This window comes from Xyrauchen texanus, chromosome 39, assembly GCF_025860055.1.
Source record: "Xyrauchen texanus isolate HMW12.3.18 chromosome 39, RBS_HiC_50CHRs, whole genome shotgun sequence".
NCBI classification, from domain to species: Eukaryota; Metazoa; Chordata; class Actinopteri; order Cypriniformes; family Catostomidae; genus Xyrauchen; species Xyrauchen texanus.
In genome coordinates, this window is record NC_068314.1 from 33,479,498 (window position 1) to 33,497,807 (window position 18,310).

At 38.9% G+C, this 18,310-nt stretch overlaps 1 protein-coding gene across 2 annotated transcripts in view; it reads right to left on the reverse strand.

Moving 5' to 3' along the window:
• The window catches only part of LOC127632838 (immunoglobulin superfamily member 21-like), a 302,623-nt gene that overhangs the window by 46,085 nt on the left and 238,228 nt on the right, over positions 1-18,310 (reverse strand). The gene's annotated exons all lie outside the window — the stretch shown is intronic.

Genomic DNA, 18,310 nt, shown 5'->3' on the forward strand with positions numbered 1-18,310 from the left:
CATTGCGATCTTTTTTGGAATTTTCACTGAACATTCTTTTTTTTCCCCCGCCATCCAGTTCCTCGCACCATTGCACGCACAGATGGGCTCTCCTCTTCTATCAATCTGCATCAGTTCGGTATGGTACTCCCGCAATAAATTCCAGAACTGTTCGCCCCTCTTGTTCAAAATAAACATTCCTTGTGGGTAACACTCTCGCTCACGGTGCTGTACTGTACTTAACTTCCTTGCCTCACCCGTTACAGGCCAAAAGTGTACAAGGGATGGATGTTATATAAAGAAGATATGATAAATCACAAAACATAATGTAACCAAATGCTACAATTTACTTAATAATAATATTACGAATATTATATTAATTATATATTAATGAACTCAATTTGTTAAATAACCATAATGTTAATTAATACTGTGTGGCAGGGCGGAGGGTGGGGCCGGGTCGTGATCCTACACACCCGGTCCCGTATTAGGCTAATTATGCCTCCGTGAGGTTTAAAGGCTGACTGCAGAGGGCCGTGCGGCAGAGAGAGATCATTAGCGGACATGTCCGTCATATGTGTTTGTTTATGTTGTCTTTTAAGTTTCTCATTAAACTATCATTTATATCGTCAAGCCGGTTCTCGCCTCCTCCTTGCCCATCCTTTAACTGTGTTACACACTGTATTATTACAACAGTAATACAATAATACATATACAGAACAGCCACTTTTAGGGTTTGAATCAATCAAATCTCTCACTAAACACGGCGTGAAATGTTTATTTCTGCCTTATTTTATTTAGTTGGCATGTAGAAGTTGATAACAGTAATCTCATTCCATATCTGGATAATTACTGCAATATCATATAGGGTACATTTCCTCTTTGATATTGCATATATTAGTTTTGTACAGTATGTTAACTTAATAGCTTAAATACTTGGACAAACGTGAATGAGAATAAACCTGAAACAGGAAACAATGCACATTATATAGTTTAGAGATGATTTAGAGACATTTAGATTGTTACAGATTGCTATTTCTATTTAACCCTTGTGTGTCAATAAAATAATTTCTCAGAGGTCCTTTGAGGACACGTCAAAAAACGTCATGGTTACTGTTGTAACCTCCATTCCCCGAGGGAAGGAACGAGACGTTGTGTCGAATGAAGTGACACAAGGGGTCTTCCTGGGATGCCAAATGTACCTCTGAACCTGAGAAAAGGGCCAATGTCAAGTTGGCAGACAGAATTTGCATGCCCCGCCCCGGACATACGGGTATAAAGGGAAGCGGGGCAGCGACACAATGTCTTGTTCCTTCCCTCGGGGAACGGAGGTTACAACAGTAACCATGACGTTCCCCTTCTGTCACTCACTCGACGTTGTGTCGAATGAAGTGACACAAGGGGTCCCATATAAAAATGCCACGCACTGACTGTTACGTGAACTGACGAGACAGGTGTAAGCTGGCTATGCATGCTAGAGGCACCAGTGTCGGCTGCAAGTAGCCCTCCCCAACGCCACCAAAGAGATGTCACATACAGACCTTAGGTACCCCGCACCCCTGAGGGGGGGAACAGGTGCTACATGACTAGCACGGGAGCAAGCCCATTCCAGATGGTAGGTCCAGCCTAATGAGGGGGGACTCTACAAGCACGGCGACCAGGGCAGCGGGGCTGCCCAAGGGAAACGCGAGTCCGCCGACAGGGGACCGTATCGTGAGAAATACATCACGGGTAGTTTGCCTGAAAAGGGAACTAAGCCCGTGGAGCCCGACCCCAGTACAGAGCACCTGTGACTCGTAGTGGGTCTGGACGCAAATTGCTCCGCTGAATCCACAGGCCAGAAGGCAAGGGAGGAGAACATTTAGTGAGCGATGCTTAGTGGCTAACCTGGGATACAAGGCGCACTGGATCAACTCGATGAAGGCAGCTGTGTGCAAGCGGAACACCGGGTCGGTTGTGCCACGTTACCGAGTTCTACCGGCTCGGACCTGACAAAACACGGGACGAGACCGACTCAACCCTGACATTGTACAATCTGGCAAAAGGTATTGGGTGTTGCCCAGCCTGCTGCTCTGCAGATGTCTGCTAAGGAGGTGCCATGGGCCACGTGGATGCCACACTTCTCGTAGAGCAAGGGGGCGGGCACGGCCTGGGTGTGATAAGCTAAGGAAATGGCATCAACGACCCAGTGAGCAAACCTCTGTTTGGAGACGGCGTTCTCAGTTGACTCATATGTTTAACAACACTACCAGCTTTGGCCAGTGGGGGCAGATGTAAAAATGTCAGTAAGCAAACACCAATTTCAGTAGCAAACCTGTCAACAAATACACAGTGAGATCAGTCTGCTTAGATTGCAGAAAAAAAAGCAAACTAAGCAGAATATACAATGTGTTTAAGAATATGTCAGTTACTTGCTAACAATGTAAATTCTGTCACTTGAGCTTCTCTAGTCTGTAGGACACTTTGTAGCAGCCTGGGACCTCATAAACATTACTTTGTTTCATAGCTGAGTAATAAAAACCTGTGCACCCTGACTCACGGAAAATGAATAAAGCCAGTCAATCAAATCTGAGGTTGCGATTTTGGTGACAGCTGACATTTTTACATGGAATATTCATCATTGGCTGTATGAAATGGAATATTAGCAATCTACTAACTGAATACTGCACAGCAAAACATATTTAATTTTTTTGTTAGTAGTAGTACATAAAACAAAGCATTAAGGCATGGTCACATTTATGTTTGAACAATGAAATAACAGCTCATCAAAAACACTCATTTCAATAGGAAACTGCGTGATCAGGACTATCACCTGATTGGTTACCGGTGGAGTATTTTTGAGTAAAATTTCTTTGGGTTTTTAGTGTATGTAATTTATGTATTTGTCAAAGAAAATTGTATGTCCCTGTGGGATAGACATTAAAAAAAAAAAAAAATATTTGAAGGCATACAAAAATATAAACTTGATTCAAAGGGCAAAAAAAAAAAAGGTTTATTATTCTTACCCTATTATTCTTAGAGCAAATAGCTTTTTCTTGTTTTAAGCATAAACCCTACCAAATTCTGTATGCTACTTAATATCATGTCACTTTGCTTCTAAAGTATTTTTTAAAAAAATGTTTATACATTTTTACAGAAAAGAGAAAAAGAGAAAAATAAAATTGTAAACAGTACAATGCTACACTGTTGTCACATGACCTCATCATATTGCACTTTTATTCAGTGAGTGGCTAGTTATCATTTTGGATAGAGAGAAAAAAAAAAACTTTTGCATTTTAATTCAGTTTTGTGTAAAAATGTCTTAACTTACCAGTCTGATGAGTCAAGAAAACATTGCAAAAAATGAAAGCATATATATTGTTCGGTAACGAAGAAGAAAAGGCTTGTGAATACAAAAGAATGAGACATCTATGAGACATTCTGAGGCACTTTGACCATGCCCATCAATATTAGCTGCATATGAAGACTCTGAAGTCTTGAGCATATCCAATGCCCTTTCATGTGCAGATGTACAGCATGGAGTGTTGCATGGCTGGAGCTCCTCAAGCTTGTCAAGGTATATTTATTCCATCAACGGAAGCCTGGTTGTTCACATGGGCCAGCTCCGAGCAAAGACGAAATTATACCAAGAACTCTTTAAGAAAAAGGGGAAGGAAGTGAAAGACTAGAAGATGAGATGAGTATGGTAGGACCTCAGGGACCTTCAGCTCTGGGTTTTTTGGTCTGCAAAAACCCTGACTCCTCACAGTGAAATGAGATACAACCACCTACGATTCAAAACCTCAAGCGCATGGTCCTGGGGGTGCTCTTATAATGCACTGCATTATAAATCATCAGTCATAAAGGCTGTGTGTGCAAGACAGAGGTTGGTTAAGATGGAGTGTGAAGTCTTATGCATATGATATCCAGGAGTGTAAAGTAACGAATTACTGTAATTAAGTAGTTTTTTCCAGGAATTGTACTTTAATAAGTAGTTTATACTTTTACTTGAGTTCATTTTAAGTGCTGTAACTGTACTATTACAGCACTATTTTCCCTCCTACTGTGTTCGCTACTTCCCTGTCCTGATTTTATTTTTATCTATGAATATGATTGGCTAGGGAGAGTCTCGTGACTCCCGTCAAATCAAATCACACATAAAAAACTTGAACGGCAGCTGCAGATCTGGCACCAACTGTGGAGGAGGCCTCAAGCACAGTTCAACACCTAAAAGGACTTTTTGCAATGAAAGAGGTCAATTGCATGATTGTGTCGTGTGAGCTTAACTTGCTCAAGCCAGATATCAGCATTAATCCTGCCTCTAATTTGAAGAAACATATCGAGGTAAATTTAATATGTCTGCTTACTAGATTCTGTGTGTCTATGAATTATCCTGTAATTTAACTATATATCACTGATATTATTGGGCTGATATGAGAGATTAAGGCAATGTTATCAATAGGGCTGGACAATAAAACAATCTTGATGTTTATCTGAAAATAAAAAGAGAGATTGATATAGATGATAAACTTTTGAGTAATTTTCTATACTTAGCCTATATTCTACATCTAGAACAAGGGTGTTCACTACATCAATCGCGATAGCAAGAGCACCACTGGTTGGTTGATCTAGATAAAATATAAAAGATTGACTTTTATTTCCTAACGTCTCTAGCTGCGCTTTTTGATTGACAGGCGGCTGCTGGCTAATGTTTGAGCACTATTGCCTATATATATTTGAGCGTCTAAATGATCAAATACACTTTATAATTCCGCCAATGCCCATCTTGATGATTCATTAATGTAAATGCAGTTGGTTTGGTCTACAGTGAGCGTAAACAGTGGGACAGAAATTGCATTGCATCAAAATGTTGGACTTGAAGTTTACATGTTACCGAACAGGTGTGGGTGAGAAACAGATCAATATTTAAGTAAATTTTTACTAGAACTTCTTCACCCTGCCCAGTAGATGGCAATATGCATGAAGAATGTGAATCACCAAAAACAAAAGAAGAAGAAAGTGAAAGTTAAAGTGGAGATTGACTGAGCAGGGAGGAGAATTTATAGTAAAAATATACTTAAATATTGATCCGTTTCTCACCCAACCTATCATACCTCTTCTGAACACATGGATTAGGCTACATATATGCTGATTTATGTGATTTTTGGAGCTTCACTTAGCATTGTATGAACCAAAAGAGCTATAGATATTCTTCTAAAAATCTTAATTTGTGTTCTGCTGAAGAAATACACATCCGGGATAGCATAAGGGTGAGTAAATGATATATATGATCATTTTTGTGTGAATTATTCCTTTGAAGCCCGATGTGGCCCCTGTACCAAACCACTGCTCTACACCCTCTATTGTGCGGGACATAACACACAAAGTGACCCTGCTTTTTTAGTGGGTTTTCATAATTTTATATTTAATTTTTTTTGGCATTCCTTGCATTGTTTTGAACATGTTTTATCTGCAATAGTAACTCTCTCTTGTTGGCATTAAGGAAAATTTTGACCCTACACATAAACTGATTTTAATTTAATTGTTTCAAGCATTATGATATTGAAAATAACTTATCTTAAATTCATTTCTGTAATCATGTCGCCCTTTTATTTATTTTTTTAAATAATATTCATGTAGTGTTTACATTATCGTAGATACAGTAAGTGATGTATTTTAAAAGTTGTCAATCACAAACACCTATAAAATACCTATATTTTGGCCCACGAGTATGCCAAGACATCGGAAAAGCAGGAGCGTGTTACTTGCGTGCCTGTAGGGATCCATGGGGAAGATGAAGATGGACTTCCTGGTACTGACATCTGAGCTTTTAACATACGTAAAGGATCTGAAGCAGGAGAGCTTGAAAACAAAGCCCTTCCCTGTTCCCCACTTGAGACATTTAAGCCTACCTGTCAGCAAGAATTAGCTGACTTTATCAGCTGTTCAGGGATGAAAAGGGGTCGTGGGTGGTTTTATCACATCTGCATTTTTTACTAGCTCCTATCGATTTATGATTCCCTGTCAACGCACCAACATAGGAGGGAATTGACTATTCAGACAGCTGCATTATCCCATAAAACACTTCTGCAAACTCTCTTTCACACCCTGCTGAGAGAAAAATGATGTTGCTGCTACACGGTCTCAAATTATTTAGGGGGCCTGTGCTGTCTCAGATTTTTGTGCCAAGTGGATTTTGAAGGCAACTTCTAAAATCATACAGTTAGATCTTTGATAATTAGGCTACATGATTATTGTAGTAAATCGGTCATTTACTGTACATGTCTACAATTGGTCAAGTCAATCCAGTTGCTCATTGCTCAGATCATTTGCTCCAAACTGAAAATTCATCATCATTAACCCACCTAATGATGCTCGAAACTTGGTTGAACATTTTCACGTACAATTTAATTATTTTTAAATTATAGTTATCTCAAACGAGAAAAAGGATACTTAACAAAATGCATAGTGATCACTACACAGCAAAAATAATTTCTTACACTTTATTTTTGTTTTGTTTTCCAGTAAATAATTATGTAAGATATGGTATTTAGTCTTGTTTACAGAGAAACCAAACTTGTGAGGTTAATGCTTAAAACAAGAAAATGTGTCTATCTATCTGTCTGTCTCTCTGTCTATATATCTATACTGGTGACTTTTGCTGTTTCAGAAGGAAATGTATATATAATTCACCAAAGTGACAGGCCCCAATTACAGCATCCATCACTCCAACACCTTATCCTTGAGCAATCATGCTAAATTGCTAATTTTGTATTAGAAAATCACTTGCCATTATATCAAACGCAGTTGAAAGCTATTTGGGTTCGTCAAATGAAGCTTAAAATTGTCTTTGTGTTTCTTTTTGAGTTGCCACAGTATGCAATAGCATGTCTTAAAGTTAATATTAGGTCAAAAATGGCAAAAAGGAAACAGCTTTCTCTAGACACTCATCATTCAATCATTGTTTTGAGGAATGAAGGCTATACGATGCTCGAAACTGCCAAAAAAAAAAAAAAATTCAGACAAAGCTGTACACTGCAGTCTTCAAAGACAAAGGACAACTGTCTCTAACAAGGACAGAAAGAGATGTGGAAGGTCAGATGTACAACTAAACAAGAGGATAAGTACATCAGAGTCTCTAGTTTGAGAAATAGACGCCTCACATGTCCTCCGCTGACAGCTTCATTGAATTCTACCCACTCAACACCAGTTTCATGTACAGTAAAGAGAAGACTCAGGAGGCCTTATGGGAAGAATTGCAAAGAAAGAGACACTTTTGAAACAGAAAAACAAAAAGAAATGGTTCGAGTGGGCAAAGAAACACAGACATTGGACAATAGATAATTGGAAAGAGTGTTATGGATCTTAACCCAATTAAGCTTTTGTGGTATAATTTTGACTGTAAGGTGCGTGAGAAGTGCCCGACAAGACAGTCACATCTATGGCAAGTGCTACAGGAAGTGTGAGGTGAAATGTCACCTGAGTATCTGGACAAACTGACCGCTGGAATAACAAGGATCTGCAAAGCTGTCATTGCTGCACATGGAGGATTTTTTTTATGAGAACTCTTTGAAGTAATTTTTCATGTTAATAATGTCCTGACTATATATTGTGATCAGTTGAATGTCACTTTGATGAATAAGAGTACCTATTTCTTTCCATAAGAGCAAAATCTGTACATTAGTCCAAATTTTTGGCCACCAGTATATATATATATATATATATATATATATATGCATTAATTATGTGTTATTATATACTACAAGAGAGCTAGTTCTTGTGCTCCCTCAAAAATCATTGATGCATGCTGCTCCTGTATTGAAGTGATATCAGTAAAGAGGGTTAAAAAAAAGAGATCAGCTGTGAATCTCTTGATCAATAAAGCTTGCATAGTAAACAGGCAGAGGAAGAAAAAGAAATGGTGTATCAGGAGAGCAGCATGTGTAATAACGTTTTGTCTCTTTAGGTCTAAATCTATCTGCCACTCTCCAATAAATGCACAATAGAAATTAATTGATTAAAGCAAAAGGGGTGGAGGGAATGTGTGATGGCCTCAGAGCATTTGTTTCCTCACCTCTTAATTGTTTATTGATGCCAGAAGAAAGGAAGGAAATTAACCTTAGTGCACACTATTAGCTCTGTGGGACACAGAGACTTGTCCTAAATTGAAGAATGATATGCTGTCCCTTGATTCCATGGATGGGACTATAAGACGCTCCTGTGTGCACAAACACAGCGACACAACCAGGAAGCTGAATGCTGTCCCTGAATTGATAGCATCCTAGAGCCATAAAAGAGAATGTTGAATGTTGTGTTTGCTAAATGCTCAGAGTGGTCTTGATGGATGAGACCCTAAGGTGTCTGTTTATAGCAGTGGCTAGTCAAGGCTAATTAACCATGTGCTCTCACAACTGCTTCATCAAATGAGCCAATACAAACCAATGCCAGACAGAGAAATCTAGGGCTCATATTCTCTGAATTGGGCCGACTGGATTCCTGCTTTACGCAATCATTCCACTACTAAATTGAACTTGATATCCAAACTCTCAATTATTTAAAGATCAGGAGACAAAATGATAGCAAGCTTGATTACAAAATGATTATAGAGGGCTACTGTGCAAGGTAATGTTCTCCTGCTATGCTAGTAGGCCTCCCATTTTAGTTCATTTCCAAAAGTGCCCATGCTGCCCTACAAAGGCAAAATGCAGTAACTATGGCAAAGCTGAAACTGAGAAAAACTACACAATTGCTGCAATTTGACATTCCATTATCTCTGAATTTGGTTTAAGTCAAAACCCCTCTGCACCAGGACAGATCATAGCCTAAGGCCAATAGCACATTAATTCCTTTGAGTTTGAAACCTCCATTTTAAATTTTCAAAAGTCATCACTTTCCAAAGTATGCGGTCCTAGAGAGCATTTTCAAAAGTCTCAGTTTTGGGTGGAGGAAAATGCAGTAAATGTAGCAAAATCAATGCGTTTTGAAACGAAAACGTATTAGAGTGGATGTGGCCAAAAAGACCTGATTTTAGTCAATTTCGACAAAATTTCCAGTTACCAGTTTGGTCTCATAGAATCATGCTACTATGCCAACATTTTTCCAAAATAATTTTTACTTGGCTCGTTGTACGTATTGAGGCAGTTTCCTGGGGAACCTGGTAAACACTACCGGAGTTACAACAACAACGATTTAACAACAGTTATTGACTTTCACACAAATCCCCAGTAAAACTGCAGATAATCAGTCCATATTCATGCAGTTTATGCTCTGTTCCTCAGACGGTGCAATCTAATGACATCAAAACCCTACTATAGCACTTAACTTATAAGGTGATACATTTTAATGTTTGCATTACATAACCAACTACATTTACCAGCTTATTAAAGTTCCATCAAGTTGTGTGGTATCTCAACTGATAGAGCACTGCACTTGCAATGTAAAGGACCAGGGTATGATTCCCTAACAGCACGCAAATAGACACATGAGTCGAAAGTGTCATCACAAAATGACCTGGTTGCTTCAGCAATTGCGTTTAACATGTAAGGAACCATGTAAGTCATTTACCAAAAATGTCCCCATATTTTGTGTGTTGTTGTGTTTCAAAATGTGTCACACCACAATAGATAACATAATGCAATTACGCATTGCATTCTCGATGTTGACGCAAGGGGTGCTATAGCGACATTAGTGTGCACTGTCCACTTCTATGGTGAGATTTCTCTTTCAAGTTAACTGCTGTCTTGACAGAGCATCATTTTGAAGAGAATAATGCAGAACAAGTATGCTGAAGTCAATGGAAGCGCAGCGTAGTTCTAGTGGGAAGACTAGCAGCTGTACATCATCACATCATTAGCTGGGTAATTCCTAGCCAATCGCATGTAAGCCATTGCTTTATAAGTCTGCTCACAATCTATCACATTGCTGTTTCAGTGTGCTAACACGGCAACCTCCACCACCCCACCACCACCAGTTGAGCCCCGTCCCGCATGGGGGTAGGCTCCTCGCCCCTGCCTCCTATCTCCGGCAGGATATGACGGTTCCGGGTACAACTCCCTCGGACCGCCGGACGGGGCCTACGCCAAAGAGAGAGACATTACTTCCTGTTTTACATTTATCAAATAAATGGCATCTTAAACTTCACTCAAGCCTGTGTGTCTTCCCGATAGAAATATATTTATAACAACTTACCTGAATAATAACAAATCCATGTGTACTTTTGAAGGTAACTCCAATCGCCCCCTTGAGTACTGAGGTTTGTTGCTGTTACAGTAATGAATAAACGCACGTTGTGTTGGCAAAACGCTCGCCTTTTCATACACATACTTTCATAAAGTACAGTACGTGATATAAGTATTTTATCTTCAAATGATGAACAATGAAAAATAATACTTAACCAGTATACAAAAATACAGACTGATACTAAACTACAAAGGCAGTCTGTGGGTTTATTATGGCACTCATCTCTATTCTACTGTTTTGCATTGGAGAATAATTACAGATGTTGTCGGTAGGGAAATCTAAACAGCCACGACATCAGAATAATCATTGATGGAATATTTGAAACAATTAAAGGCTGTGGCTGCCATGCCTGAAACACTTCAATACCTTGTTTAACCCTTTAACGGATTAGGAATATTGTTTGATGAGATGACATTACAGCTTTTCACACTAAATTTGAAGGTTTAATGAGTGCTTTGAAAAATGTTGCACATTGCAAGAGGAAACTCATCGAGCAATTTCAAAGAACTGGGCAGTTTGTCTACTTACTATTTGTCTCCTTTCAGTGAATGTCGTTGGTCATATTACCAAACAAAAATCCTACAAAAACTGATATATTTCCAAAAACAAACCCAGTCCCAGGGAGTCATTGTAATTCTCAAATGATCATGCTGGAAAATAATCACCGCTGCTGTGACCACCCACAATTCTATTCTTTCAGTAAACAGTGGTTTCATAGAAGAAAGACACAAACAGTCATATAAGCTACAGTATATCAGTACAAACAATTTTTTTTTTTAGGAGAACCACTATAAATATCTAACTAGTCTTCACTAACCCTGAGGTAAATCACTGTCATTTCACTTTACAGCACTCAGATGAAGCCTTAAAAAAATCCCAATAAATAAATATGATTGATTGGTTGACGGATTAAGAAAAGTTTCTTACTGAGCATTTCTGTCTTATTTTATGGTAAAAATACCTTAAACATCCTTAAAACAAGAAAGGATTACTCGAGAAGCTGAATGGCATAAGATAATAAGTCTTGTTTTCAGAAAAATCAAACGAAATTTTAAATTTTAGACTTAAAATCTAAATTATTTTCTAATGCTCTCTGATTGTATAAAAAGGCTTTGTTTGTCTTCAGATGACTGCCCTTAACAACTCAGATGCTGGTGCGACCATCTGTATAACTTGGTGGCACCGGTCTTACCACTCAAATTTTAGTCTAGAGCCCTGACTATCCAACAAAATTTGGGAATATCTATGTAGTAGGCAAATCAAGTAAAGCAGTTGAAAAATGGCCATCCCGAATTAAAAATGGCCATTGATTGTGAAACGCCCATTTTTTGTTCTGCAGAGACAACAGTCAACCATTGTCTGCAAATGAATTGTATTTGGCTATAAAGGAGGATATGCAGTGCTTTTAAAGCATCCATCAATCCATCAATCTTCAATAGCCGCTTGTCCTATGTGGGGTCGTAGGGAGTGCTGGGGCCTATCCTAGCTTTCAAAAACACCCAGGACAGGTGACCAGTCCATCACATGGCTAAGACACACAGACATACTGTACACATTCACACCCATGGTCAATTTAGCACTCTCCAATTTAATTGATCTGCATGTTTTTGGACTCTGGGGGAAACCGGAGGACACCCACACGGACACGGGAGGAACATGCAAACATGCCCATTTTTTAAGCTCTACAACCTTTCTGAGATGCTTGTCCCTATCATTGGACCATGTTTGTATACATTTCTACATATCTCCTTTTAAAAGAGCATGCAATAAATGTTCCACTTTTCTCCCACCTCCAACCCTTTCCCCTCAGAAAAAGTGTGTCAACCATTTTCCTCCCTCTCATAATCCATACCGCAGAGCCATTCATCCTAATAGGAGCAGCCATATTCCTTTTGCAGCATGACAGCCTGAAGCACCATTATATTGCACTCCTTTTAAATTACAGCAAAAAACTTTTCCCAACTTTTTCCTTCATGAGGAATGGGGCTCGCATTTAGTGGCAGGTTCCCTGGAGACAGATCTCGCTGACCTGGTAATTAAAGGATTTAGTGGCCCTTTGAAACAGGGGAAGGAGGGGTGCCTACTTCTCTTCTCTCTTCTCTCGCCCTCCTCTGACATCTGTTACTAAGATCTAATGGGACTTCAGTCAAAACACAGAGGACAGAGGTCAAAACTGTCTCTCTTTCAGTGAAAGTATTTTCCAGCTAACTTTCCAAATAGAGTATTTATGTGCCTTTTTTATAGTCAGTACAAGTTTGGTTCTCAAGACTAATCAGCCGATGTTTATGCAGGTCTTAAGGCATCTAACAAGACTTCTTCAAGCTGTTTATCAACATTTTTAATAGGAAGGTAATGATATGTTCTGCTTAGAAGATGTACTGAGTCTATTGCAGAAAACACACCGCAGAAGACAAGCCGCAGAGCTTGGATGGCACATTTGCGTGGTCAGAATTTTTTCGCTGTCAGAATTGTTTTTATCCAAATAAAGTCACACAAATAGCTCCCTTACATGCTACTACATGTTACTGCCCTGACCACAAGCACATATATTGAACACATATGTTGATGAACTAATGTAGAGAGCATAAATGGGGAGCTTATGTTTTGACCAGCAAATACCGAAAATAAACGATATGCAGAAAACTCAGTAATGAAGCTTGGAATTCAAACGTAGTGAAAAAAGCCACACGGAGAACAAAGGCCCCATTGTTTAGAAAGCTTCATGGTCCTATACTAATAAAGTAATTAATAGTTCCAGTGACCTATAGTAATACAAATCTCTCCACTGTAATGATGACAGATGACTCTGATAAAATGAAACATGTGATATAGCTGAATATGATATAATACCGTGATTTGATAATGTCTTGTATTTGAGCACAATTTACATTGTGCTGTTGAAATGCAATACATAAATGTATTGAGCAATGATTACCGCTAGGTGTCAGAGGACACGTAGCAATGATGATGCGTCCAATTTTAGTAAACGCAAATGTGGACATACGAGAAAAGAAAACAGAGTGATTGACGAGCGAAAGGAGCGAAAACACAATGCAAGACGCATCATCTTGATGGATGATCGGACCCCATGCATTCAAGTACTTGTGCGTTAAGACATGCATGAATATTGGAACCTGCTTCCCAAATAGAAGAACACTCAGGCACGCAAACACTGTGGTAACATTTGAGGTACCAAGTGCCACGAAAAAAAAGCTAAAATTGCGGTTGTAGTGAGGCACTTGCAATGGAAGTGAATGGGGCGAATCAATAAATGTTTATATACTCATTGTTTCTAAAGTATAGACACAAGATTTAAACAATATTACAATTATTTTATGTGTAAAGATACTGTATATACAATTTTGCAACTTTGTTGCCATGATGTAACACCGCAAACCATAAAACAACCATAAATATGCCAACTTAAACAACTTTACAGCTCAAATTATTAAGAGTTTAAACAGAAAAATTTTTTTTTGTGCTTTTATAAAATTCTAAGCTTCACATTTCTGCCTTTAAACCCTCAAAAAATTTGCCCCATTCACTTCAATTGTAAGCGCCTCACTATAACCCAGATTTGGCTTTTTTTGTGGGGGAGGGGGGCAAGTCAAATAATTCTTCTTATTATTATTATTTTTCTGTGGTAATCAACATTATACCACAAATGCTGCTGATTAAGCTTAACTTGTATTGAACATGAAATAGTCCTTTAAAATCAATATGAATACATAAGGGACATTTTATATTTTTTTGGTAGATTCCCCATTATCTTTTGCCTTTACCATTTCATTTGGAATGGTCAATAGCAACAAGTGTTTCATGTACTATTTCAGTTACTGAGGTAATAAAAACTGCATAAATAAGCCAATAAATTAATTAAAAGTATTTTAAAGGCATAGCTCACCCCCAAAAAATTATTCTGTCATTATTTACTCAAACATGTATGACTTTTTTCAGTGAAAAACAAAAGGAGATGTTAGGCAGAATGTTTAGCCAGTCACCTTTACTTTCATTGTATGGAGGAAGAAAAGAAAAAAAACAATGAAAGTGAATAGTGACTTCGGACATAAATCACTAACAAAGTCCTCAAAATCTCCATCAGTGTTCCTCAGAAGTTAGAGGTTTGGACAGCATTAGGGTGATGACAGAATTGTCATTGCTAGGTAAATCATCCCTTAAAGTAGCATGTTTCTAAGTTTTAAGCATAATTATGTACTGGAAAATGGAAATGTCTAGCTGTATTTTCTATTTCTTCTTATGGATTCAGAATTTGTAACAGTAGATTACTTATTCAAGGTCTTATTCACTCCTCCATGAGGATTCATTCTTTAGAGATCATTTGATGTTTCCTCCATGTGAAGTAAACACAAGTATGAGAACATCTGAAAGGCACTGTATTATTCACCGTCTTGAATGAAATAACAGTTCATTTTTGAAAAGAGGAAGAACAGATACTTTTATTCAGTTTGAACCCAGACACACAGACTCACTCTACAATTCGCCAAGTAAACTAGTCTACAGACCCCGGCATCAGAAAACTCCAACATGTCATCTGAAGAAAACAACAACATACCATGTACATACAATCTCTTTTGAGAGCCCTGATTGACACACTCAAATGCTTCCGCTGCCATGTGGATTCAATCAAAATCATTGCCATAGAATGAGCCTCTACTGTATCCATTGGATATTATTAGCTATTCTCGACTCAGATGAAAGTTATGGGTATGCCTTAACAAAATCTGTACCGGTCATGGTAAATGTGCTGATTCTCTGCATAAGTGGGGAAAAACATCTTCCCTACAGTACGACTGTGGCGCACCAAACCAAACAATCCATCACATCGCCACTGAATGTCACCTCCGATCCTATCAGGGAAATTGGGTTGATTTTATGGAGACAGTACCATCTGCGTTAGAATGGATCAAACAACTGGACATTGATATATGATCATTTTAACTATTCTGTTATATTGTTTCTTTTACATGCCATATTTTGGATCATATGCGCTTACACAATATACTAAACAATCCCTTTATACCGCATGTAAGCTATATGCTAAAAAAAAGCAATTCTAGAAAATAAATGTGCTGCAAGCAATTTCAGGCACTTTGCTAACTTTTGCCATTTTTATTTAACTTCAAACCCATTCTCCAAAAACAAATGAACAAAACCGATGACAGCAAACCTCAAGGAGGTCTATAATACCTGTAGAGAACTAACTGTAATCATTCCCATTTATCTCAATGGCGGTATGTCACCTGAATGCCGCCATTTTTGCCTCTTTGCCTCAGTTCCTAAAATGTTGAGTCAATAACCAGAGGCCAGATTCTCTCAAATTTTTTTAAGAGAAATAAAAACATTCTCACACTCTCAGAAAAACATAGCACTGTTTAATGTACAAAGCAGTCACTGGGGTGGTACCTGTGTTTTGGGTACATCTGCAGCTATTTGCACCCCAATCGTCTGTGGAACTACAGAAATATACAACGAAATAAGTAGTAGGTGTCACTGTAGTGGCATTTGGTGTAAAGGCGGTGTGAATGTGCACTGTTGTTCTAGCAACCTTGGTTCGAACCCACGTTTTGCCCTACTCTTTTTCCCATCGTACTTCCTGTTTCCACTTTTAATATTTCCTTTAATACTACTTAATACTGCAGAGAATGGTTTGATCCGGAGGCATAGTCTGTCGATCGCACACCATTCCCGTGGCTCGCCATCGCTTGTGTGTAAACTGCATCATTGCTTTACTATAGTAATATTGTAGTTACCATGTTTTGAGGCAGAAACCAATGTTTTAATGCAGTTAACCATGGTGTTAGTAATATGGTGGTAATATAGTAACCATGGCTCATTTTACGTTTACTGTAAATTTATAAAATAAAATACTGTGGTGAAACCATGGTTACTGTACTGTAAGGTAAGGTTAAGGTTAGGTTTAGAGTAGGGGTTAATGTAGTGTGTCTGTGGGACTCTAATTAAACACATTAAACACACTGCAGTAATTCCCATACCGTATGTTAGCATTTAAATATGGGTGGAATTAGTATTTACCATTATTTGCACCAGTGTTGGGTTTGCACTGGGGTCTAAATAGCATATACCTGACCCAATATGATATTCAATTATTTAGAGCAACATCTGCCGATACCCATAGTTTGGTGTTTCTGCTTTTTATATGATACCTGGTTTCAAATCACTAATACTCAATTACACAACTTTGAAATTCAAATACTATAATAAGAAGTTAATTTAAATAATATCTTCATTTATAACTTCACAAATTGTCTAACAAGTTTTCCTATCCACTTAAGATTGACAAGAAATAAAAACATTTTAAACAATCAGCCTAGGTCCGATATATAATCATATGCATATAATCGCTTTTATTGGCCGACACCAATGGTTAGCCGATAAATTGGTGCATCTCTAAAATAAAGATTACTATACATCTAAAGAAAGAAATGCTTTCAATCCTGAAACACAAGCAAGTTGCAAATTTGCAGGAAAAAGTCTAAAACCATTATTCAGCACCGCATCTGGAATCTGGATACCAATAACACCTTGCACGAATTCCAGCAGGGAGCCTATGAAAACAAAAAATCAAAGCTCGAATTCCTCTACGGGGAAGAAAAGGTTCTGAAATGAGCAGTAGCGAGAAGCTTTGAGACTGAAGTCAGCCCTTTGAAATAGCGTTCCCAAGACGAGTAGTGCCATGAGATAAAAGGCTCTAGAGCACTTTTTAATCACATTGCCCATTGTGCTTTTAGCATTTGCATTTGCCCCACGCCCTTTTCATTTGCATTCATCATTACCATGCTGTCGGCTCTTATCGAGGTTGCTCTCTTAGGGGAGGAAGGAAGCAGCTTGCTGTCGAAAGGGGGGCTCTGCAGTGGCTTGAGCCGGAGGGCTGCAGGGGCTCCAAATGCACTTTGCCTGTCGGGTGGAAGACGGAACTGTCAGACTGTGCCAAACGCTGGTGTCACTTTGTACAAGTTCACCAGTTATAGAGCTCATTAATCATGCTGATGTCATTAGTTGATGTTGGTTTCCAAATGGGCACGCATGCGCACCCATCTGGATCCATCCACCCGTATGGTTTCGATCACCCTGTGGTAAAGACCCTCAGCTGTGCTCTGCTTTTGTTCAAAGCTGCACTTCTATGGATACTTGGACTTCATCAAAGCGCTCTGATGCTGAACTTCAAGGCAGAGGGCTATTGTTATTTAAATGTCACGTTAAACAGATAATTCTCGAAGGCTAAACTTTCCTCCAAGTTTCTTCCATTCAAGAGAAGCGAGACGATGCATTGAATCGTCCTCGGTCTTACTTGGAAGCGTTCCTCCAACTTAAGCTCAGTCACACAAAAGCGATTCTCCCGAGCCTGTTTCCATATGATAGGAAATAAGATGCGTCATGGGTATATGCAGCTTTGCTGTCACTTTCTTTTCTTTGAAACCCTCGGCTGCTAAAAGTAGCCTTGGGCTCGGAACACAACAGCTTTAATGGAGACGAGTGGGATGTGAGAGAGGATTTAAAGGAAAACAACTGAGTGAGGGAAAGGGTGTAGGAGAGAATAGAGGCAGATGGTCGCCCAGTGCCCGCCACAGCTTCTGTAATGCCACAGCGGGCACCCACAGCCCTAAAGTCGCCGCTTATCTGATGGGGGGCTGCCATCACAATCTGCTCCGATTTGGCCTCTCCTACCCTTCCTTATAGGCTGTTGGATAATTTAAAGAGGCCCTACACTCCAGTTCCTTTAAGGTTCCCCAGAGGCTCTGGAGTCTCAGACAAATTGGTTGATCAGTGCGGTCGTAAGGCCTGGTCCAGACACTTTTTTTTTATCGCCTAATTTACTGACCAGGGAAAAATTTGGCCATAAACTTTTATGAGGCCGAGGAGAGTTAGACCAACCATCATTAAATTCTCAGAGCTGTCCTATAGTAACACATGCCATCTGAGCAAACTCCCCTTACGGTTTTATAGAGCAGTGACATCACGAAACCAGAAAACAGATGCTTCCAAGCCCCCAACCTGTCAGTATATAAGCAAAAGCTTTAGAGGTACAGCTGAACTTACCATATTTCAGAACATCACGCCAAGAGGCTTGGTG